The sequence below is a fragment of the Ixodes scapularis genome, unplaced genomic scaffold (assembly GCF_016920785.2).
Source record: "Ixodes scapularis isolate PalLabHiFi unplaced genomic scaffold, ASM1692078v2 PGA_scaffold47__10_contigs__length_4178495, whole genome shotgun sequence".
NCBI classification, from domain to species: Eukaryota; Metazoa; Arthropoda; class Arachnida; order Ixodida; family Ixodidae; genus Ixodes; species Ixodes scapularis.
In genome coordinates this window covers 3,660,511-3,685,730 of record NW_024609876.1, presented here as the reverse complement: position 1 = coordinate 3,685,730, position 25,220 = coordinate 3,660,511, and the positions used below count along the sequence as shown (strand labels likewise).

At 47.3% G+C, this 25,220-nt stretch overlaps 1 pseudogene; it reads right to left on the bottom strand.

Moving 5' to 3' along the window:
- Positions 1–5,540: 5,540 nt before the first annotated feature.
- Positions 5,541–10,921, bottom strand: LOC115317166 (annotated as a pseudogene).
- Positions 10,922–25,220: the final 14,299 nt, after the last annotated feature.

Genomic DNA, 25,220 nt, shown 5'->3' with positions numbered 1-25,220 from the left:
AAGCAACCAGAACTGAATAATTGTAGACAGACAAAATGTCGTTCTTGGTGCCGTGAGACGTGACAAAGCGGCTGTTGTGATTATGCACGATGCCCATTAACGTGTAGCTAATAACCAGGGTGAAGAACCGAACCCGAACCGAAAACCGGAGCAATACTTTTATTTTGAACTGAACCGGAACAAAAATGTAAGTTACATTAGGAATTTGATATCAAACCCCAAACGGAACCGTAATTTCATGTGGCGATTACCCGTTCATTGGAAACAATTTGGCATAACAAAATGTGAGCCAGGCCTTCTTGCTGGTGACTGTGAGAGGCCAATTAAGTATTCGCAATGGTGGCATCAGCACCTCAGTGTTTACTAAACAAAATGGCAGTGACGACATGGAGACAGCTCAGTGATAATTAAACAAACATATATTTATGTCTAGGTATGCGAGGAGGCATACAGTTCTATGTTTCACCTTAAAATTTGGAATACAAAGGATATGCTACGAGCCACCGGAACCAAGCTCTGAAGGTGTCGCGTGTCCCTCTGGTTGGGCGGAGCGACGCATGGGGTATGAAGTCGCGATACAAGCTATGAACTATGGATTGGCTCGTGCAGGTCGTAGTGTCCATCACAGTGAAAGCGGAATATATCTGACTATGCCGAAACACTAATGAAGTATTCTTTGCCTGTTTATGTGTATTTCTTAGCTGCTAAGCAACATTCTTCAAGGAAGAGATAAGATAATCCGCCAACCAAAAATTCTTCAAGGAAGGAGAAAGCACATATAAACATCCAAATAAAAATTACAGGAGTACACTCAAAGGGATATTTCAGCGAAATTTGAAATATCCCCGTCGTGTGGAGAAATAGGGTGAATATGATCTACGTGATCCATAAATGACAATCGCACGTTTGTTTTGAGCCTGATGGCGGTATTTATCGTCACAAACGGCCCACTCTGGCAAGCGCTCGGAGAGCAGCCAGCGGAGCGCACGTCACATCCGGCACAATCGTGACATAGTCTGTGTCTGAAGGAGCTAAGCTGCGGCGAGGCTGACGTCGAGAGGGTGTCCTAGTCGTTCCAGCCACCGAAGCGGCTGAAGTACACTAGTGATCGGGCCACTGCAACTAACCCCAAAGCTGCTTTTTGTACAAATTTTGAGTGACTGGTTATTGTTCTATAGCAACTTCTGGGACACACAAAGAAGAGTCTCAGGGAGAGGGGAGTTCCTCCTTGCCCTTCTCTCGTGGTGGCCGGAGGTGACAGTTGTCGTCACTACCTGTCACGGTTCCTAGACGGGCATTACAAACAAGGCGTTGTCAACATCCACCAGATTCTCTTTGCTACTCATTTAATTCGTCTTAAAATTTCTTTTCGTGCCTTTTTCAGCAAGAGATAGATGTGCCTGGTATGGTGCTGCATTTTCAGGCGGTGCCAAATTCAGAAGTCTGCGGGACTTCTGAATTTATTGTCATTTCTGAAAATAACTACTCTGTGGGCGCTTGACTCTATCCAATATTCGCCACCATTTTGGAAAATGAGTGATGTGCCCCCATTACCCTTGGTGTAATGCACGCCAGTTAAAAAATCACTATTGGGGAATGAAAGCGCATCATGAAAGATAGTGTTAAAATGTACTTGTACTTTAAAAGGACATGTTTATAGTAATTTACTTTAAGTACATTGCACCTGGTATACTTATTGCATTCCTTGAAGTACATCACCTCTAATTTACTTTGTGTTTTACATCAAGTCCTTTTCATTTGTACTTTACCCAACACTGATGTGTACAGACATGACCAGCTTGACAAGCATCACACAACTAGCTTACAATGGTAAGCCAGCCATGTGATAATGGAAGTTTTACTTAGCACCATTCTGAGATGCGTTCAGCATTATGTGATACGTGGGGTGGGACAGCAGTGATGCGAACTGAGAACCTGGAAACAACGATTTTGTGGTGGAAATAGTCATAAACCTTGTGATATTCCAAGTGATTATTTATTTAGTATTCTATATGAAATGTTAAGGTATCGGAACTCCCACTGCCAGAGGGGGTCAGATGACAGTGCTTTGGTGAGATGAAAGGGGAGATGTGGCGTTCGTGTGGGTGAGGCGGTACTGCAGTTCAAGCCTACAAAGAGGTGCCTAATTTGTCATGTGAGTGAGAACGGTCCTGTGATTCAAGCCCATAAAGGGAAGTAGTGCAACCTTAGTCTTAGGGCCAGAAGAGAGCTGTTGCAGACATTCTCTTCCTACCTTCACTGAGTCGGTGATGGTAGAAGGGTAAGAGTAGCTGGTTTCGCACATATAGCACAGGGGCTGTTCTGGCACTGTTGTCCGCTTTGAGATGATAACATGCTGATGGTGAAACTGAGGCAGGAAATGTGGGACGACTCATTCTGTGGGAGGAGCAAGGAAATGCCATATCACCCCTTTTTGCTGACACCACCTAGATGGCTGTTGTGTTGACAAGTGTGTAATACCTTAGCACGTTCTTGTGGGAAGCGAATGCACACATTCCTGCTCGATGTTTCTCTTGTTTATTCTCGAAGACAAACTCTCTATATATTGTATGGTGCTAGCGGCACTGTCTACGACATTGGATGGCAAGTGGTTGCATCTGTCGCAGACTACTGTGTCAGCCAGCGTCTGTCTAGGACTGATGTTCTGACTGATTGAATGGGCTTTCCATTGGAGCGCTGACAATGCATTTGCCTTCTATACTTGCCCCGAGCTGGCCTTCGGTAGGTGATGTACCAAATTCGTCACTACAGCTCGCATTCTAGGTGGTGTTATTCTGGTCCATCATGTCAGCACTGAACTAAGAATGAATGAATTATGATTAGTTCCTCATGATTATAACAAGTGTAAGTGAGAGGCCATGCCAAAATGGCAGTGCTGGCCACAATTTGGAGCATGTATGTCTGCCCCACACTCTAAATATGGATTCCCTCATATGCAGTGTTCAGAGCTCCTATGGGCAGATATATCTGTTCAGCAGCAATGATTTGAAATATATTTTACATTCACATCAATTTAGTTTTATTCTAAAGGTTCCTTAGTGGCTGACATTATAGTCACACAAAGCAACTTTATGTGCTCTGTTGAAAGGTATGGGAGTTGCAAAAACACAAAGAAAATGTACAGTATTATTTCTGCAGGAACATCTCATACCAACTTCTAGACGCCACAGTGCCCGATACGACAAAGAAATTGTTCTTGGACGGTGGCCACACTTTAAGGAGAGTGACCAACTTGCATGGGACAAGATCAGGTATTGTATTCGAATCCAGCCCATCTATAATGTGTGATAAAAAAATAACTTTTTTTTATAACTCTACTAAAACAGCGTGTGATATTTGTGACCAATATTTCTTTAGAACACTATATAGACCAAGTTTTCTAAACCCGGCCACGTAAAAACAGCCCAAGCCTGACAGGGTTTTTAAGCGTGAGCCTAGCCCAATTCGTTTGTTGCAACTTCAATAGTATGTTTGAATATACATGTGTATGATTTCTTTAATAGGTGCAAATGTGGCCAATCCGTGGTGCTGCCCGACTAGAGTCTGGCGAGTGTCTTTGCTGCAGGGAAATTGGCAACCAACTTTTCGACCTACATTTGACCGGCTGGGCTGCATTACTACGAACGAGGACTTCCCCCTCATGTGCCTGAACATTGCGATGTATGATGTTGTTAGGAAGTGGATATTCTGCCGGCAGCGTGCAAAACCCGGGAAAACAATTGTCGGCAGTCCTGGCTGCCATGCAGCTCCACCTTTACGGTTTTACGTGCATATTTTGCCGCATTGGCTTTCTCGCAGAGCAGCTTCCAGAGCTGTGCAAGAGGTCTGCGACCCGACCTCGGAATGCGATGTAGCATGCCGAGGCGGTTCCCCAAGGGAATGCAGACTGAAGGACTCCAGTGCTCCTAGCCTTCGGACGTCGTTGGCAAGGTGTGTAAGTGCATGAACATTGTACACTACAACTTCCTCGCCATACAGACGCCGTGTTTCCTAGACAAAATACTCCAAGAGTGACTCGGCATATGTAATCATTTGTGCAGAGCTGCCGACACAAGTGACGATCCGAATGGCGACATGCGAGCACATGGGGTGCACGTAAGTGTGCACAGGCAGTACAGACTGCAGCACAACAGGTGCTGCGTACGGGAGGGAGTTCCTGCATCCTCGCGTCAGGCGCTCACGCATGACGCGAGGAGAAAGTACCGGCATTCGGTGGCTTTCCAATGCTCGCGCTCCCGCATGGCACGAGGTTGCCTGGGGAACTCCCTTGGCAGGGGAGACCTCATGGCATTGAGGTTTTCCGAGTGTTCCGCAATCTTGGCGCAGAGGACAGGCGGACACACCTGGGACCCTTTCGTGCCCAATAGCGCAGCAGCTTTGTCACTGCGCCCAGATAGACGCAGTGCATGGGGTCCACAGGGAGCTGGGACACCATCCCCAGGCCCTCCAGTTCCATGAAGGGTGACGCTCCGTTGGGATGTTCGTCAGTCCGGAGTGGAGCGTCAACTTTCAGGTACGTCATCCTCCCTCTCCAGCAGCCTCTCAGGGTGCACTTATCGTGCCCGAAATAGCCGTTGTGGGCCTTCACATTCTTGGTGGGGCTTCTTTTCGACATGTCGCACATCACTGAATGTAGAACAGAAACGGTTGCCCCCACAGCTCTGTACGCCTACTTGGAGCAGTCCCTTGAGGTCAGGAATTGCTTTTCTGAAGGAAGACATTGATGTCATGAGGCTTGTTGAGGCCGCAGTAAATGCCGATGGGGAACGGCGCTGTGCCCTTTGTGTCCAATGACTTGCACAGAATTGGCCAAACGTGCATGGATGAGCCAGCGAACAGAGACAGTCCGTCGATGTTGATAGTGAGGCGCATACCAGAAGAATCTTTGCCGTCGGCAAATCTATAGAGCGCAGGCATCTCTGGTATCCCATCTTTGCATCTGATATGAATGTACTCGCCCGTGCCACACTGATGGATATCTGTGGCTCCTCTGGTTCTTGTGGGGAGGCGTAGACTTTTTCGTTGGTCTTAGTTTTAGTGACCAGAGTACCTGGCTTCTAGGCGCAAAGTTGAACTTCTTACGCTCCTACATAAAATAGTTAATAATAATGGTGTACTTGATCGTAACAGTTATATTGATTTTACTACTCAATCATGCACGCACTCATGCTTCTGATCCATTAAACATTGTACCATATCAATGTCACCTTAATTGTTGTTAATTCTTTCTTTCCTATAACTATTACAAACTAAAACAGTATCGATGATGCAACACGTCCACTTGATTTTGATAAGTTTTCAGATGGACTTTAGGTAGTTTCGTGCCTACCATTTATAACCCTCCTATTTTACTTGTTGATGTGATCCCTTCTATTTTATTTATTGATTTGTCTATCTGTCCATAACCCATCTATTTTACTTATTGATTTGTCTGTCTGATTTGTGCGTGAACCCTGCAATACTGAGGTTGTAAAGCATGTCGAGGAACATCCCATTACGTTGTTTCCATCAACGTAGCCTTAGTGCGGCCCATTGCACGGCTTTCTCGCAGAATCACAAAACTCCCTCACAATGGGGTAGATGTCACCTCCAAAAGAAAGAATGTTGCAAACTTTGTACACCTCCCCGGTTATGCCCCAGGACGGGACGCCCCAAAGATTCCAAGTTTGCAGTGTGCTTTCGAGTAGTGTGCACAGCCCTGCACAAGTGGCCCATTCTCCTGGCTGCCATGCAGCTCCACCTTTACGGGTTTACGTGCATATTTTGCCGCATTGGCTTTCTCGCAGAGCAGCTTCCAGAGCTGTGCAAGAGGTCTGCGACCTCAAATCAAGTCAAAATTTATTTAGACAACCGTCGAGGAATACAGCTGTCTGGGGGGCCGCCACAAAAGGCATCGACATGCCTGACAAGGCAACAGCCCCCCGCCCTCTCCACGGCCAGACAAAATGAAAGACATAGATGACGAAAACTACTTGATCCTGAAAGATCAAACATAAAATCCCATAAGCGGCACAGAATACTGTATTCAAAGAGAAAAACAATGAACTAAAACCAGACTCTCCACCACTTAAGACAAACAGCGAGGCACATCAATTTTTTTGCCTGCACAAACATGACAAACAAAGGGGCCACAAACAACAACATAGTGCAGCCAGCCAGCCATCTCTACAAAGATATTTCTTTAAGCCCGCAGAGATGCTGCACAAAAAACAAGATAAGCGCACAAAAAAATAATATACTGAAAAAACATGTTACTTTTGAAGGGACAATAGATATACATTTATGGTTTTCTTTAAAGCTTGTATAGAATACCTCCTACAATAATGGTCATGAGCACAGGGTGGTCATTCAGAAGTACAGGTATTTGATAATCTAATTTTTGTATGCCATAGTTTGTGCGTACTTTTTGCCTTCTGTAGCTGGTGTGCCGAATATTGTAGTGATGATCTGTCCAAAGATACGTACTGAAAAAGAGTTGATTCTAATTTGATCTGAGTATAGATTAATAAAGATAATTTTTTATTTATAACATTTTGAATAGTTAATATTCGGTGCTTTCTAAAGAGCGGAGCAGAGTGACTTCGGTACGGGGCATTTTCAACCAAGCGCAGGGCCTTTTTCTGTAATATGTCTAGGGTTTTTATATTGATTTTTACTGTGGTCCCCCATACAAGGAGACAGTAGTGAAGACGTGAATGAACTAAGGTATAATATAGTTGTTTTCATACCCAGTGAGGCAGCACATTTTTAAGTCTATAGATAATCCCGATAGAGCGTGAGATTTCCGTTCTTATTCTCTGCACATGGAAGGACCAATTTAGAGTTTCATGAAACAGAACACCTAAGAACCTATGTGATATAACACGTTCGATGATTTCGCTTTGAAATTGAATTTGAATCTCCTGCTGAATGCATTTATTTCGTGGTCGAACCATAATATACTTTGTTTTTTTCGTGTTTAATTGAATTTGGTTTACTCTAAGCCACGATGATAAATTTTCAAGCCATGTGTTTGTTTCGTGCTCAAGTACTTCTAGGCTTCTTCCAGAAAAAAATATGTTTGTGTCATCAGCATATAAAATTATATCTGGTGTTTGAGGTATTCTTATAATGTCATTTATGTAGATTAAAAATAAGAGAGGGCCAAGAATGGACCCTTGTGGGACACCGTATTCTATTTGACCCATATATTTGACCTCGCGTGATTTATGTCTGTATATTGTGAACGATTCGATAAATAGCTTTTTATTAAACTAAGTGAGATTCCCCTAATTCCATATTTGGACAATTTTCCGAAAAGAATATGATGCTTGATTGAATCAAACGCTTTTTTGAAGTCAAGAAACACTCCTACTGTATATAACTTCTGCTCGAAATTGTCAATTATTTTATTTTTGATGTTTAGCAGCGCCAATTCAGACGCTTTTTGCTTCTGAAAGCCGTACTGTTGCTCAGCTATAACATTATTTTGTTTAAAAAAATTTATTAGTCGTGCATTAATAGCTCCTTCTATGAGTTTGGAAAAAAATGGGAAGAACGGAGATTGGTCTGTAGTTATTTAGGTCATTTTTATCACCTCCTTTGTGAATCACCGACACTCTTGCTATCTTTAATTTATCGGGAATAATGCCGGTACTCAGAATTAGATTACATATATGTGAGATTGACCCACTAATTAAGTGAGCAACTGATTTTATAGGCTGCGCCTCGGTGGCTCTGAGGCGAGAGCGCCAGCCTACGGATCCCCAAGTGGCGGGTTCGAATCCCGACCGAGGTGCCCGCAATATGACGGAGGCTTATAGCGAAGAAGGCGCCGTGTAACCGAGCTTTCGGTTGCACGTCAAAAGATCCCCAGGTGGTCGAAATTAATCCTCAGTGCTCCGCTGGGGCGCGCCAGATGCCCGTCGTAGGTTTGGCACGTAAAACCCCCAAATTTGACTTTGATTTTATAGGCTGGGATTTTATACCATCTTCACCACAAGCACTGTTATTCTTAAGTTTGTGTATTAGGCTGTATACTTCGGTTTCAGTAGTAGGAAACAAAAATATTGAACTCTCACTACCCGGTGAGATGTAAGATTCGTAATCACAACTACTAATGACATTTCCAGGGGAAGCACCGGACATCAAAAAGTGGGTATTAAATTTATCAGCAAGCTTAGCCCCTGTACAGGACATGCCTTCAAATATAAGCTCAGAAATATTTTTTCTTTCGTTTTTAGAAAGTAGGTCGTTTACATTCTTCCACACTTTTCTGGGGTTATTATATATATCTGCGAACTTATTTTCATGATACACATTTTGTGCTCGTTTAATATCAGCGCCTAGTTTATTTCTGCTCTTTTTAAATTCTGCTAGATAATCCGGATGTTTTGTTTTTATAAAAAGGGCGAAGAGCTTATCTCGTTCTTTTATTCTCCTAAGAAGTGCGGCATCTATCCAAGGCTTTCTAGACTTCCTGTTCCTTTTAAATGGAACCATTGGAAACGCTTGATCATATAGTATCTTAATTCTTGTAGAAAAGGAGTCGTAGGCTGCAATGGGATTATCCAACCGAACAACGAAGCTCCAGTTTTCCTCCTCGACTAAACTTTGAAACAACGTAATATTTTTATCGTTAATGACCCTATACATAATGGCTTCATGACTTGTGGGTTCTTTACGTTGTGTTGAAGAAGGGGGCAAAAAAATAAAAATAGGTAAATGGTCACTGAGATCCGATAGCAGAACACCCGCCACTAGCTCATTCACATGATAGTTTGTAAAGCACAGGTCAAGCAAGGTCTGAGACATTTCCGTCACTCTGGTTGGATCATGAATTACATTTTCATGACCAAAAGAATGAAAAACATCAAGAAGCCTTTGTTTGGCTGGATCTGCTGATAATACATCTATATTAAAGTCACCACAAATAATAGCATGTTCACCGATTTGGGCGCACCATTCCAGCATATTTTCCCCGAATTCTAAAAACGTGGCTACTGTACCCGAAGGGGGTCTATACACAACGACAACTATGGTACCTGCACACTTTACCATGAGAGACTCATAATGGGGGTTAATTATAGAGAATTCTGACACGACATGTATATCTAGGTGTTCCTTTACGTAGAGCGCCACACCCCCTCCCTTCATATTGTCCCGGGATATTGACGTGCACCCATATCCCGCGAAGTGAACGACATCGTAGTCGTTTGAAAACCAGGTTTCAGTAAAAGCTAAAATATCAAAATTATGGTTTAACTGATCGAGTAGCATGTCAACACCTTCGTGTTTATTTCTTAAACTTCGCGCATTCAAATGAAACAAAGAAAATTGTCTTTTATCGCGGAGTTGATTGAAGTGTTTAAAAGAATCCGAATCATAATAACTGCATTTTGACTGGGAACGAAAAGTACCGTCAACATCACCAAACAAGAAAGAAGCGTTAGTAGCCATTGTCACAATATAGAAATAAATATTTGCGAGTTACGAAACCCATGAACAATACTCAGTCCATTCGCGAAAATTCTGCCACCTCTCTACGGCACATACATACGGGGGAAGGAAGGTCAAACGTCGGTAGCAGGGGGAGCTTCCACCAAGGGGGCTTGTCAAGGTCGTCCCGACAGACCGGCGAAAGCAGGCGTTGGGAGTGGGAGCCGAGGAACATCCGAGCTCCGAGTCCTCCTCAATCTGCCCTGCCGCCGCCAGGGGGGCAAACCGCCGACCTCCGCGTCTTCGTCCCGATCGTCCCCATCAAGGTCCCCAGTCCCCTCGGCGCCGCTCGCTTCCCCCGAAACTGGTTTCTCCGTCTTCTGGTGCTCTTCGTCCATGGAGCGGCCGTCCAGCGTTCCCGTCTCCACACTGCTCGACGCGAGTGGACCGGGCATCGCACACGGGATTTCCGCCGGTGTTGTTGCAGTATCCACCTCCAGCTCTATCCGAGGTCCTTTTTTAGGAGGCAGTTGCCTGGACGGGCCGGTCTCGGACATCTCCATTTCATCCATAACGGCGCCCAACTCACTGGTGTTCCGAGCCACAGCCCCGGTTACCCGTGTCATGCTCGCGTATGTGGGGACGCAGGCGTCGGCACTGTGACCAAAACCTCGGTACCTGGCGCACCAAGGTGTCTCCGCTGACCTCGGCATGCGATTTAGCATGCCGAGGCGGTTCCCCAAGGGAATGCATACTAAAGGACTCCAGTGCTCCTAGCCTTCGGACGTCGTTGGCAAGGTGTGTAAGTGCATGAACATTGTACACTACAACTTCCTCGCCATACAGACGCCGTGTTTCCTAGACAAAATACTCCAAGAGTGACTCGGCATATGTAATCATTTGTGCAGAGCTGCCGACACAAGTGACAATCCGAATGGCGACATGCGAGCACATGGGGTGCACGTAAGTGTGCACAGGCAGCACAGATTGCAGCACAACAGGTGCTGCGTACGGGAGGGAGTCCCTGCATCCTCGCGTCAGGCGCTCACGCATGACGCGAGGAGAAAGTACCGGCATTCGGTGGCTTTCCAATGCTCGCGCTCCCGCATGGCACGAGGTTGCCTGGGGAACTCCCTTGGCAGGGGAGACCTCATGGCATTGAGGTTTTGAGAGTGTTCCGCAATCTTGGCGCAGAGGACAGGCGGACACACCTGGGACCCTTTTGTGCCCAATAGCGCAGCAGCTTTGTCACTGCGCCCAGATAGACGCAGTGCATGGGGTCCACAGGGAGCTGGGACACCATCCCCTGGCCCTCCAGTTCCATGAAGGGTGACGCTCCGTTGGGATGTTCGTCAGTCCGGAGTGGAGCGTCAACTTTCAGGTACGTCATCCTCCCTCTCCAGCAGCCTCTCAGGGTGCACTTATCGTGCCCGAAATAGCCGTTGTGGGCCTTCACATTCTTGGTGGGGCTTCTTTTCGACATGTCGCACATCACTGAATGTAGAACAGAAACGGTTGCCCCCACAGCTCTGTACGCCTACTTGGAGCAGTCCCTTGAGTTCAGGAATTGCTTTTCTGAAGGAAGACATTGATGTCATCAGGCTTGTTGAGGCCGCAGTAAATGCCGATGGGGAACGGCGCTGTGCCCTTTGTGTCCAATGACTTGCACAGAATTGGCCAAACGTGCATGGATGAGCCAGCGAACAGAGACAGTCCGTCGATGTTGATAGTGAGGAGCATACCAGAAGAATCTTTTCCGTCGGCAAATCTATAGAGCGCAGGCATTTGTGGTATCCCATCTTTGCACCTGATATGAATGTACTCGTCCGTGCCACACTGATGGATTTCTGTGGCTCCTCTGGTTCTTGTGGGGAGGCGTAGACTTTTTCGTTGGTCTTAGTTTTAGTGACCAGTTTTTTCCCCCCTTGCATTGCAGTTGCCGATGAGACAAAGGGGTACCGTATTAATGGAAAGGAGACAGCCATGCAGTGCATCAGGCAGACAGGCCGTTGATCCCCCAACCATTGTCGATCGAGCTGGCAGCTGGACTGCCGGCTCGCCTGGCTTAATTTGTGGCACGACGTACCAGACACATTTATTTTTTACTATTAGTAGTTCACAAGGTTGTACCTCATAGGCCTCCAAGCTAGTGTAATGCATTCGTATATAATTTCTTAACAACCCATTTGTAATACCGACCTGCATACTGGCCCGGAAACAAAAGGAGGTTGCGGGATGCTCTAAATGAAAAAAAAAAAGTTAGGTCACGATGGTAAATTATGTGAATACTCAGAAAATTATGGAGCTGCAGTTGTGGATAGAAAAGGAAAGATTTGCAAAGCATGCTCACATGCCTTGCCATAAGTAAGGCATGCTGTATCTGCAGGATTTTCGGTAACGATGCTACGAGAAGGTTGGAAAGACAATAATTAGACGACTAAAGCACCACATTTGGTATCACAAACGTCATAAATGCCGTATATCACCCATGCTGCAAACACTACTACTGAAATTAGAGTAAAAATAGCTGCTTTTCATTCTATATTCTGGCATTATCCTAATGCAGAATAGCCACTGCCCTTCCTTGCAGGGAGTACCCTCTCATTACTTACGGGAAAACCTGCCCGACATGAACAAATCGGTTGAAGCAAGACGTTTGAAATCTCTTTCCCTAATGCACTGGAGTAACAAATATCTTTTTAGTGTAGTAAAGGGCAAGTTGACACACGTGCAAACTGGTTGCGGAAGCCATCAGGATCTCGGTTAAAATTAAAAATAGAGCCTTAAAAACAAGATGTTGCTAAGTCGGAAGCATAAATCATCTATGTGGACATGCAACATTTCTTGGAAGACGTCATATGTGATTATGAAACAACATATATTTTTTCACTGAGTCGTTATCCCCATCATTTCGCAAAAGTACTGCACGCTCAAACTTGGACTACATCATGCTTCCTTTTGATGTGGTCTTGCAGCTGAAGTATAGTAAGTTAATAGTAAGAGTTGCTGGTTTTTTTTTGTTTGTTTTTTTGAGCCTCTTGCAAGTACTGTTGCTAACAGGTTATGTATGTGAAACATATATTCAAATAGAACTTGTAATGAAATTTATAATTTTGAATTTGACTGCTTTTGGAGCTCATAGTAAATAACATCCTGATAATTATAATTTTTTTCAATATATTAGTCAAGCAGTGTGACTGAAATTTCCGATATAATGAAGTGGGACACGAACTGAAATTGTAATTACAATGAAATGATACATGGAAAAATGTTAAAAGTAATTGTTGATTTAAAATGTGTCAGTTGTATGTACTACCATTTTACTTTTTCCCTGTAGGGTATTATCTTGTTATTCAAGGTGCATGGTAGAAGTACCATGCATGGTAATAACGTCCAGCAGGCAACATCCATATGACATAGTTTATTTGATAGACACACACAAATCAATCTCGCTGCAATCTGATAGAATAACCCGAACAAAAATCATGCGAGACCGAGGTTTGTTTCTGGTAACTTCCCAGCTATGTTATAGTAAACATAAATATGAAAGAAAAACTGACCTTTCACACAACGGTCGAACCATCAAGACAAGATATGTACTGCTGCAACGGAAAAAGTAGCACAAGTTACCAACGACCGGAGCGGCAAAATCGTGACAGTTGACACTATTGTTCGCAAGCGCGGCGATAGCGAGAGTGACAGCCATGTTGCATGCCTCAACGCGGGGGTGGCCAGCAGAAAGCAGCCCATCCTCAAAAAGGCATTTCGAAAGCTGTCTTACCCCACAGTTTTCTGCCGGCCACCCCCGCGGTGTGGCATGGAATGTGGCTGTCACTCTTGCAATCGACGCGCTCGGGAGCAATAGCGCTGCGTGTCGCAATTTTGCCACTCCAGTCGTCAGTCGCTCGTGCTACTCTTTTTCCGTTGCAGCTGTACCTTCTGTATGCAAGTAAAAGTGGAGGCTCCCATCTCATTACAATGGAGTTGACATCACATCCCACCTAAATGGTAGTTACTGGGTGTTATCAATTTAACTTGGTTTTCGCATATCTTATTTCTTGCTAAAAAGTGTATGTCTGTCCACAAGTCTAGGAAAAATAAACAGGCTTTACACTGCTAGACATGGTGAGTGCGAACAAGGGATCAAGGGTTTTCTCTTTCTTTTGGAATCAAACGACTAGGCTAGGTGATGCAAGCTACTGCCCATTATAAAGGGTATAGCCATTAACATCCATCCATTCATTCACTAGAGTGAAGGAAAGTGCTGATTTGGAAAACCAACCAACGTGGTGAAATTTCATGCCCGAAAATACAGAGTAAAATGCAAAAAAGTATTGAAAGTCATGTTAGTGCTAGCAGTGTCGCACAGTGTAGAGTGCCGTAACCGTCAAAAGAAAGCTCGCTTACATAGGCTGTGAATTGTCTTCTTCGTGTACTAAAAATCTCACAAATCCCATGATGCCTGCATTTACTGCAATGTATGTAAAATAGGCATGCAAGCGAACCCTCTCCGATGTGGCAACAAAACACACTTCGCTGCGAGAGCGCTGAGCGGGATGAGGAGCAAGCGTGACGAGAGGCTTGTGACGTACGACACTTGGATGAGTGAAGAGGAGCATGGCTCATCGTAAAGCTCCCTCGCTGAATCACGATACTCCCTCGCAACGAGGTAGATGTCACCGCCAAAAGAAAGAATGTTGTCAACTTTGTACACGTCCCGGTTATGCCCCAGGACACAGTCGTCGGGTCGGGACACCGTGACGATTCCAAGTTTACATTGTACTTTCGAATACTGCGCACAACCTGCACAGCCCTGCACAAGTGGCCCATTCTCGTGGGCGCCGTGGAGCTCCACTTTTACAGGTTCGCGTGCATGTTCTGCTGCATTGGCTTTCTCGCACAGCCTCCTCCAGAGCTGTGCAAGAGTCTGTTACCTGACCTCAGCATGCGTTTTAGCATGCCGAGGTGGTTCTCAAAGGGAAAGCTACTGAAGGACTCCAGTGCTCCCAGCCTTCGGACGTCGTTGGCAAGGTGTGTTAGTGCATGAACTTTGCACACTAAAGCTTCCTCACCATTCAGACGCCCTGTTTCCTTGACAAAATACTCCAACAGTGACTCGGCATACGTGATCATTTGTGCAGGGCTGCTGTCACAAGTGAGGATCCGAATGGCGACATGCAAGCACATGTAGTGCACATAAATGTGCGCAGGCAGCACAGACTTTAGCACAACAGGTGCTGCATACAGGAGAAAGTACCTGCATTCGGTGGCTTTCCAATGCCCGCGCTCCCGCATGACGCGAGGATGCCTGGAAAACTCCCTTGGCATGGAAGACTTCACGGCGTTGAGGTTGTCTGAGAGTTCCGCAACCTTGGCAGAGGGCAGGCGGACACACCTGGGACCCTTCTGTGTCCAATAGCACAGCAGCTTCCTCACTACGCCCAGATAGACGCAGTGCATGGGGTCCACAGGGAACTGGGACACCATCCCGAGGCCCTCCAGTTCCATGAAGGGTGAAGCACCGTTGTGATGTTCTGGCTGTTCCACATCTCGAAAGGAGGCATCAGTCCGAAGTGGAGCGTCGACTTTGGGGTAGATCATCCTCCCTCTCCAGGAGCCTCTCTGAGTGCACTTATCGCACCCGAAATAGCCGTTGTGGGCCTTCACATTCTTCGTAAAGCTCCTTGCCGGCGTATCGCACACCACTGAATGCAGGAGAACAGAAATGGTTGCCCCGCTGCATTGTACACCTGCTTGGAGCAGTTCCTTCAGTTCAGAAATTGCATTCTGAAGAAAGGCATTGATATCATCAGGCTTGTTGAGGCGGCAGTAAATGCCGATCGGGAATGGCGCTGTGTCATTTGTGTCCAATGACATGCAGAGAATTGGCCAAACGTGCATGGATGAGCCAGAGAAGAGAGGCAGCCCGTCGATGTTGATGCTGAGGTGCATAACAGACGAGTCTTTGCCGTCAGCAAATCCAGAGCGCAGGCATCTCTGGATCCCTTCTGTGCATCCGATGTGGATGTACTCACCCGAGCCACACTGGTGGATTTCTGTGGCTCTGGGAGTGTGCAGAAGTGTCCGGGCGTCAGTGGGTAGCCCTGGAAGTTTGGGCGCCAAAAGCACGAGGAGGTCGTTCAGGGTGACGTGTTTGATCGCATGGTTGACTGCCCATAGTCTCAGGCGCTCCCGATCAGATGGCTCTGTGCTCGGGCCTCCGTCGCTTGGCAGTGCGCCCTGCGCGGAGGTTGAAGCGGTGGGTATCGATGCGGCGAAGGTTGAACTGGCGGGTGTCGATGCGGCGGAGGTTGAACCGGCGGCGGGTGTCGATGCGGCGGAGGTTGAACCGGCGGCGGGTGTCGATGCGGCGGAGGTTGAACTGGCGGAGGTTGAAGTGGCGGGGGTCATCTCGACGTGCCCGTCCGGCGGAGCTGCTGATGAAGAGTCTCCCACAGGCTCTCCTGGCTCCTGTGGAATCCAGGAGGCGCCAGAGCAGGCAGCTTTTCCGCTCCCCGACGTGGTGGCTTTGGGCGACTCGCCGTGGCCGGGAGAGCGCTGGGAGGGAGGGTTGATGATCCCTTGGTCTTCTTCCATAGGCTCTTCGACTGATGTGGAGTGGTCGGTAACCTGTTGCATCCGAACGCTCGCTATTTGCTCGGACGCAAGCTTCCTCGCCCTGCGTCGTTGCCGCCTCTTTCGATTCCTTTCCCGGTTCGAGGGAACCCCGCGATCCATAGCGTCGGAATTTGGCAGTTGGGCGCTGATCCAGTCGCAGTGCTCAACGACGAAAAGTGAAGCTGAAAACGCGGGTAGTGGACGACTCGCCAACGGGGACGGCTGTTTGGATATGGCGGGTTGAGCTGCTAACAGACGACACCTCCTAAAAGGGCGGGAAATATATGTTTGCTTCTCACCGAAAGCTTCTGCACCGTCGCGCCTCATTTTCTTTCGGTTCCTCAATAAATAAGTAATAAATATTTTATTGTTTCTTTTCTTAACACAGTACATACACTATTTATTCCGAAGTAATTAACACATTACTTCGGAATACATTTTTTTTATATCTATATATTTTCTCAAAAACTTCCATAAATCGAAAGACTGTAAAATATTTATATATTTTTGTAATGATTAAATTAACATTCCTCAAACAAATAAATTCGATAATAGGTACCTCAATTGACTGTGTTCCAAATCCTACCTAAATAGATTCGAGTTACTCCGGCGGATCGTGTCACGTGACAGCACAGATTGAAAAACTGGACGCGGGTAGGTTTTAGAACGCCAAGGGTACAAAACCCTTACCCTGGAGTAAGATCGAGTAAATTTTGGAACACCGCCATAATGTTATTTCGTCGGTTTTATGACGAAGCAAGGTCGTTGGATGAAGCCAATCCGAAAATCAGCCGTTGGAAGTGCAAATTGCTACATCGTCTGCTAAACACCGAGGTCAGCGTTCGGCATTCTTGACAACTCTCCGCTGCGCTCGTCTAAGGATCGCCACTGGTGAGTGCCATTTAGTAACTTAAAGATGATATACCAGGCGCTAATGTACTAAAACTGAAATGGGCTAGTTGGACCAACGCAAAAGCGCAAAAAACACGGACGAGGAAGAGACGTATACAACATAGCGCCAGTACGCGTCTCTTCCTCGTCCGTTTTTCTTATTATTACTACTACTACTAATATTATTAGTAGTAGTAGTAGTGAGTCTAAAAGGTGGACATGTGTTGTAACTTTATCCAATTATACTTCAATCACAAGTTACAAAAAAAAAACAATCCAATGTCTCGAGAGAAAGTTAAGCCTTTTTCATATCAAAGCTTTTTGTTGCTCTGGAAAAAAGAGAAAGGGGGGGGGGGGGGGGGTCACACAGACGTTTTATTTAAAATCACATTATGAACATAATTAGTCCTGGCCTGCTATCGATCCCTACTTCGTTTATTGATATGTCCAAGTGGCCCTCAAGATCGTTTATTTTGCTTGTGCTTGAAAAAGGCTTAACTCTACCGTGAGGTTAACGTATCGCGCTGCAGTTTAGTACAGAGATGCAAACAAAAGGTGGAGTTCCGTTGTTGTTGTTTTTTTTTTTTTTTTTTTTTTGTAAAAAAAAGTTAGGCTGTGAATTTTTCTTGTTAAAAAGAAAAACCTCTGCTAGGCAATCTGCGCCGTCGTTTCGCAGACGGAGACTCGCTTTTTAGGGACGCTGCCGTGAGATTGCGGAACCTGGGGCACAGGATGCCGCGGATATTTTACACATTTCGTAGATTTCGTAGATTTTTCGTGTGCGTAAACTAAAACTACGCTCGCATCAGTTTGTCGTTTACTTTTTTTCTTTTTTCTTTCGGCAGCGGCGTTGAGCACGGCCGCGTGTCTTCAAGGTACCGCACGCATGGAATCACGTACGCAGTAAAGTCCCGTAGGCCCCCGATCCCGTTTTTTTAATCGCATCAACCGCGCGATATGAGAAGCGTGCTCGCCGCGAGTTCCCTCGTGCTTACCGCACCCTGACACGCGAATCTGCAGCGTGCACAATCTGCGGGTTATTCGTTCCCGTGACCTGCCAATTTCTAACTCGTACCCTTTCGCGGTTTTTTTTTAATGCGAAAGCATTAACTGGTCTCATGGAACGAGCTGACGTCATCAGTTGGAAGCGCGAAAACGGCAGATAGTTTCCGCGCGCCTTCGGTTCCATTGGCTGGCGCGCGTCGACGGGGCTCCCGTCGGCCGCTGCGTCATGGCCTTCGAGATCCGAAGCGCGCGCGCGCGCTATAGTCGGTTACAAGTCAAGAAGGTAGGAGAAGCTCCTCCCACAAGCGTGATGCGCCCGTTTCAAATTTCTCCGCAGTCGAAAGAAGAGTTCGCTGGAAACGCTCCTTGTTCCGCTTCAATGGATTCCAACTTGTCTCCGATCCCACTTTTTAAGAAAGCGACCTTGTATTCATCGGGGAAGGAACCGAGCCCCTGAAAGCAGCCTTTGTGTCCATCGGGGGGGGGGGGGGGGGGGGGAAGCTAATCCCCGAAAGTCGTATTTGTTTCCGTCGGTGGGAGAAAACTCTAATCTCCCTCTCGTGGCTTCCACAATGCTAAGTCGAAGTCGAAAGATAAAGCAAATATGTACAGAAAGGCAAGACCCTCCTCGCGCGTTGGCCGCGACGTCACGGAAACGGTGGGACGCTATTGGATGCGGAGGTGGCGGAGGGATATGGCATTCCCTTTGAGGGGCATTTGCCGCTACCTTCTTAACCTGTAACCGACTATAGTACGCAGCAGACGACAAAAGGAGCGGACAAACAGACGACAAAAAAAGAAAACGGACGAGCGGCTTGCATGCATTCGCATTCACAACTCATGAAAGATGCTTACATGTACCTCAAGCTTTTTTTTTCTTTCTTCCTCTCATCTTTTTTTTTTTTCTTTCTTCCTTTCATCTTTTTTTTTTTTTTTTTTTTTGTAGTGGCGTTATTAACTTTGGCTGTGTTACATTGTCCCGGCCTGAGGCGGCCTTCCACGAAATTCGCGGGGTATGGGGACTGAGACCCAGCTTCCGCTGAAATGAAGCAATGTTGTCTTTGGGGGAGGATGGAGGGAAGAGCGGGCCAGTTCTGGGGTTTCAGTGCGAGCGGGGAAACTCAACAGAGGGAGAATCATAGCCTCAAGTCTGTGGAGCGCAACAGTAGTGGGCCAGGTCTGCACTGGGGAAGAATTCGGCGACAGAGTGTGTGTGTGTGATTGTGTGGCCACTCCAAGCCGCCCAACCCACCGTGGTACCACCGGGACCATTCCTTCCCCCTTCGGACAGCGCCTCGCAAGACCGTCACTCCCGGACACTGTGAGATGAGATTTCCCCTCCACTCAAATTTTCTTTTATATAGTAAATAAGGTAGCAGTATTTCTGTAATCGATTTTTATTCTCACGGGTGTCTGATTTTATTATTTTTGATAACATTTAGGCTCCCAAGTTATTTTTTTTATGTTCGGGAAGCTGTCACATAAGAGATGTTTATAATGTACTAAGCTGTACACTTTAGTTTTTTAGCAATTCATAGTTTTTTTACTAATTCATAGTTTTTTTCTTCGCCGCCTGTGCACTTGCCGATTGAAATGTGTTCAAGTACTGTTGTTTTTGCAAGTCGGCATTTGTTAACCGTTTTCTTTTTTTTTCTTTCGTAGTATTGTTGTTGTTGTTTTTTTTCTCTTAGTTGTAGTTGTATTAAACTCGTTTTGTTGCAAAGCTGTGGGTCTCCCCTTCATTGGCAAGACTCCACCGAGGCGTGGACCTATCCTCTGGTCAGCACTCCTGTGTTTAAGCTGAGAATATCGGAAAGCCTGTGACGGAACTGGCGTCCGCAACAGGGCCTGGCTGACCATGGTGGAGACTTGCCTTTGGAGGGGTACAGCCGAGAGGTGTGGCACGTGAAGGGTTGAGAGTAGGAACTGTGTGGTCTGAAGGAAATGTAGTTCAGCAGTTCGCTTGGCTGTGAGTGTGGGTAGGCTAAAAATGGAGATAGAAAAACTCGTGGTCCTGGGACCAAACTAAAAAGGTGGATAGAGGAAGAAACTGCAAAACAAAGTGGGGAGAGAGCCCTAGAGCGAGAAGCTACCAAGGAAGCTACCAAGTGGGAACAAGAGGTGGCGAAAGCAGCCGCCGAGAGGGAGCTCGAGATACTTAGGCTGAGGCTAGAGCTCAAGAACAAGAGGGAGGGGAACCGCTCATCCGGAGCCAGAACTGACGGTGAGGGTCAGGGCGTTTTGAAGTTGGGTTTTAACAAGCTCTTACTCGCGCTCGATATAAGGAAGGACGGCCTCGGCACTTCTACAAGAAGGTTCGAGGGAGTCGCATTAAGCCAAAAGTGGCCAGAAAGGCAATGGGCCACCTCCCTTAGCACATGCCTCACGGTTTAAGCCCTCCGGTGATTGCCGCCCGCAGATGCTGCCGATAAATTCCGGAATGGGAAGCGAGTCGATGGAGAGACGGCCACTCAAGACGCCACCGCGGTGACCAGATTTTGAAGGTCTCCAGGAGCTAGTCATCACAGAGCAATTCTTAAAGGGCTGTCATCCAGCACTGGCCATCTACTTGAAGGAAAGGAAACAGCCACATCTGGATGGTCTGTTGGAGACGGCGGACCAATTTTTGGACGTGCACGGTCATGGTAACTTAAAGAAAGCTGGGAAAGACAAAGCAAAATTCTCAGCGAAGAAAAGCAGCAAAGGAAGCAGGCCTCTGCAGCTTGCAATGAGGTGCTACTTCTGTAACAAGATAGAACAAAAAGCTGCGCAATGTCGCAATCCGTACAACATCAGACAGGTGCCCACATGTCGAAGGTGTGGCAGGAAAGGACGTAAGACTAAGGTCTGCCAGGGCCAGACAAAACCTCGGCCATCAGGCATCTATAGGAAGTATTCACTGGCGGCCATAGCGATGTGCGCGACTGCTGAGCGCGTGCTGATGGCGAGCTTCCCCAGTTCTTTTGTAACGTGCATTCCGCACCCTCAAGATTGCCGGTCTTAGCAGCCTATTAATGTGGGCTCGTTCTGAGCATGCGCTCTAGACAGCACCCACAAATATGGCGCCCAGTGAATACTCCTTATATGTCCCGATAAAACAGAAAGGATGAAAACATCATAGATGGTTTCGTAGAGCTGAAGGATGGTACAAAGATTTTGGTCATCAACGCGGTGATGGAACCACACCTTAAGTTTCTGGTCGAGGGAATGCCAGTCGTTGGGGCAACACGGGGAGTAGCACGGTCATTGTCAGAAGAGGATTGGTTGACGACGGCCGACTCACGGGAACAAAGAAGCCGGTGTATCTCGTCGACGGGACTGTGTAAATGCTTCCCGAGGCCCATGTCCATGTTAAAATGCCCTTATTCGACGGAGAACTCGAAGCCCTTCGCACGGACCTGTCCCTGTACTACTCGGGAATTTACCCGGCGCTAGAGAGCCAGACGGCCCTTCGATTGAGCTAGAGGTGAGGGACGATCCAATACCGACATAGCGAGTGCGGGAGGATGCAGCGGAGCGTGACGCAGAAAGCCAAGATGAGCCGGGACACGAAACCCATGGGGAAGTGGATGATCCCTGAATTCCGGCGTGCACCGTGGATACCAGGACCCAGAGAAAGACACAACAAACTGGATTTAAAAAGCTACACGTGGGCCTCAAATCTAAGGGCTGGCCATTGACATGCTGGAGTTTGCAAAGCAGCAAAATGAGGATGACACACTGTGCCCCTGCTTCAAGCAGGTTGGGGAGAAGGCCAGGGGAAGGACAACCACACTCACTTAATACAACAGGAGAGGTGCGGGGGCTTCTTTATCGACTATACCGGGAACTGTTGGGGAGAGAGACGTGGCAGCTCGTGATGCATCAGGCCCACCGAAAAATTGTGATCCAAGTTGCCCATGAAAGCATTATGGCGGGACACCTGGGGCAGGCGAAAACGAAGAGCCGTATCCTCGAAGAGTTTAGGTCGGGACTGGGCTCGGACATATGGCGGTTCGGGCTATCGTGTGACGTGTGCCAGCGAACGACACCGAAGTGAAAGGTCCCTCGCGTCCTCCTGAGTGGGAGCCTCTTATTAGATATCCTATTCTGGAGGGTTGTGATCGGCATCCTGGGACAGATTGCCCTGGCTTCGGGCCGAGGGAACCGGTGCGTACTGCCAATGGCAAACTATGCGACTCGCTACCCAGACGTTGTGGCTTTGTCCAGCATTGAGACAGTGGCAGAGGCCCTAGTCGAGATGTTCGCGTGGGTCAGAATGCCGCGATAAATTTTATGCGACCAGGGCTCAAATTTTACCTCGGAGCTAATGAAAAAGATCAGCCGGCTTCCGTCGATAAGGCAGTTGCACACCTCCCCCTACCAACCCACAGCAAATGGACTGGTGGAGAAGTTCAACAAAACACTTAAAACTCGTGCGCAAGCGAATGTGCTCCAAAAGGCCCAAGGATTGGGACCAATACTTGGCCGCATTGCTGTACGCCTACCGGGAAGCGCCGCAGACGAGCCTCGGCTTTTTGCCTTTTGTGTTGTACGGTCGCCATGTCCAGGGTTCGCTAGCCAATCTGAGGGAGTTGTGGACCAATGCCGAGCTCTACGCAGAGCTCCGGACCACGTATGAGCACTTGCTTGACCTCAAACCGCCTCGAGGCGACGTGCAAGATCGCCCACGAGAAACTCGTGAGGCTGGGAGCTCGTTGCGGTCGGTACTACAATTGGAAAACCAAGAAGCGGAGTTTGCATCCGGGAGAGAAGGTGCTCCTACTGCTCCCCAAGGACAAGAAGCTTCTGCAGTGGAAGGGGCCCTTCCTCATGACGAAAGAAACAGGAGCGGTCGACTACAAGGTCTAGACAGCGACCGGCCTAAAGTTATTCGACTACAAGGATGCGACTACAAGGTCTAGACAGCGACCGGCCTAAAGTTATTCCACGCTAACCTACTAAAGAAAAACAAGGAGCAGAGAATTAAGAAGGAAGACGAGCAACAGGCCTGCACGGTTATCTCGCTGACGGAAACCGAAGATGACCAGCCGATTCCTCTTCCAGCATTCCAGAGAAAGGTCTCGGAGACGTGAGGGTTTCGTTGAGGATCAGTTCTGAGCATAAATCGCAGCTCGACCGCGTAATGCGCAGTCACGAGGTCATTTTTTCATACGTTCCAGGAAAAACCACATGGATACAGTGGGAGCTGAAATAGACTACTGATAATACCCATTGACTATTGGTATTGTATTGTACTGACAATACAATACCAATATCTACGTGCGACAATACCCACTGCCATTCGCGACCCAGACGAAGGTTGAGGAAGAGGCAGGAAATGATGAGGCTCGCGATAATAAAAAAATCCCGCTCTGCATAAAACGCACCCGTTCTGCTCGCCAAGAAGCCAGACGAGACAAATCGGCTGTGCATTGACTTCAGACTTCTAAACGGCACCTTGGTCCCAGACTTCGAACCCGTGCCATGAGTCGACACAGTTTTTGCCGCCGTCGGAAACAAGCGCAATTTCTCAAAGATGGATTTTGTCAAGGGCTACTGGTAGATCCCACTCAGCGATGCTTCTCAGCCCAAGACCGCATTTTCAACGACTTCTGTACCATTTTCGGTACATGCCGTTTGGAGTCAAGACCGCTCCGGCAATATTTGCTAAACTGATGCGGAAGGTGGTGGATGGAAACCCAGGCATGGCTCGTTACTAGGACAATGTGTTGGTGACCACAGACAGCTGAGAACAACACCTCACTGCACTGCAGACTCTGTTCAGCCATATCCAAGCAGTGGGACTGACCATTCGCCCAACCAAGTGAGAGTTTGGGATGGTACAGGTTGACTTCCTGGGTCACTGCATTGGACAGGGACAGCTCTCCCTCCTTTAAAAGACGCGACAAAATCAAGAAGGCAAGTGTGCCGACCACCAAGTGGCACGTGCGATCGTTCATCGAACTGACGGGGTACTACCGGAATTTTTTATTCCCGACTTTATGCAAAGGTCAGTGGGCCACTAAAGGACCTTACAAAGAAAAAGGAAAGGAATCGGGTTGAGTGGAGGACCGCTCATCAGTTGGCGTTCGATGAGCTGAAAGAACTGATCGCTAACCTGCCGATCCTGAATTTCCCAGATTTTGGGAAAGAGTTTGTCCTCGGGACCGATGCTTCCGACACAAGTCTCTGAGCTGAGTTACTGCAGCAGTATGATAGCAGCTTACATCCTGTGGCTTACGCGAGCCGGAGGCTGCTTGCTCGTGAGGCCACATACAGCACCATCGAAAGGGAGTGCTTGGCATTGGTCTGGGGAGTGCAGAAATTCAGTCCGTACCTTTACGGTAGAAAATTCTTCATACAAACCGACCACCAGCTGCTGAAGTACATAAATCACGCGAAGCATCTGAACAGTAGAGTGCTGAGGTGGAGCCTCCTGTTGCAGAAATTTCCTTTCACAATCAAACATATAAAAGGCAGCGAAAATGTGGGTGCTGATTTCCTAAGCCGCTTGTAAGTCCACCTCACTAATGAGGCACTGTTTTTTTTTTCTTAAGCTGATATATGTAAGTTGTGTGTACTCCATACTTCGTTTGTATCCTCCAAATATGGAAACTTCCCTTTGCTGGAGTGTGCAGGACTATATCTCATACATATCGCAGGTTGGTTTGCTTAGTAAAGTATTCTTGATTTTTCATGTGTGTGTGCTTGTTTGCCGAGTTTTTGTGAAGAGTTTAGTTTTAAGTTGGTTTGCTTAGTAAAGTATTCTTGATTTTTCATGTGTGTGTGCTTGTTTGCCGAGTTTTTGTGAAGAGTTTAGTTTTAAGCATTCACCTGTGAACCTTCTTAAGTGAGGGGCAGTGTCACAAAACCTGGCTGTGTTACACTATCCATTGTCCTGGCCTGATGCATCCTTCCACGAAATTCGCGGTGTGTGGGGACTGGGACCCAGCTGCCCCAAAAACGAAGCGACGTTGTCTTTGGGGGAGGATGGGGGGACTAGCAGGCCAGCGTCCTGGGGTTTGATTTTTGTTTGTGTGCTAGAATGCGGGCCCGTTGAGGGGGACTTTTTGCAGAAAAGATGAGTGGTGCGAGTGGGAAACTCAACAGAGGGAGAATCCTAGCCTCAAGTCTGTGGAGCACAACAGTAGTGGGCCAAGTCTGGACCAAGGAAGACTTTGACGACGAAGTGTGTGTGTGTGTGTGTGTGTGTGATTGTGTGGCCACTTCAAGCCGCTCAACCCACCGTGGTACCACCGGACCATTCCTTCCCCCATCGAGCGGCG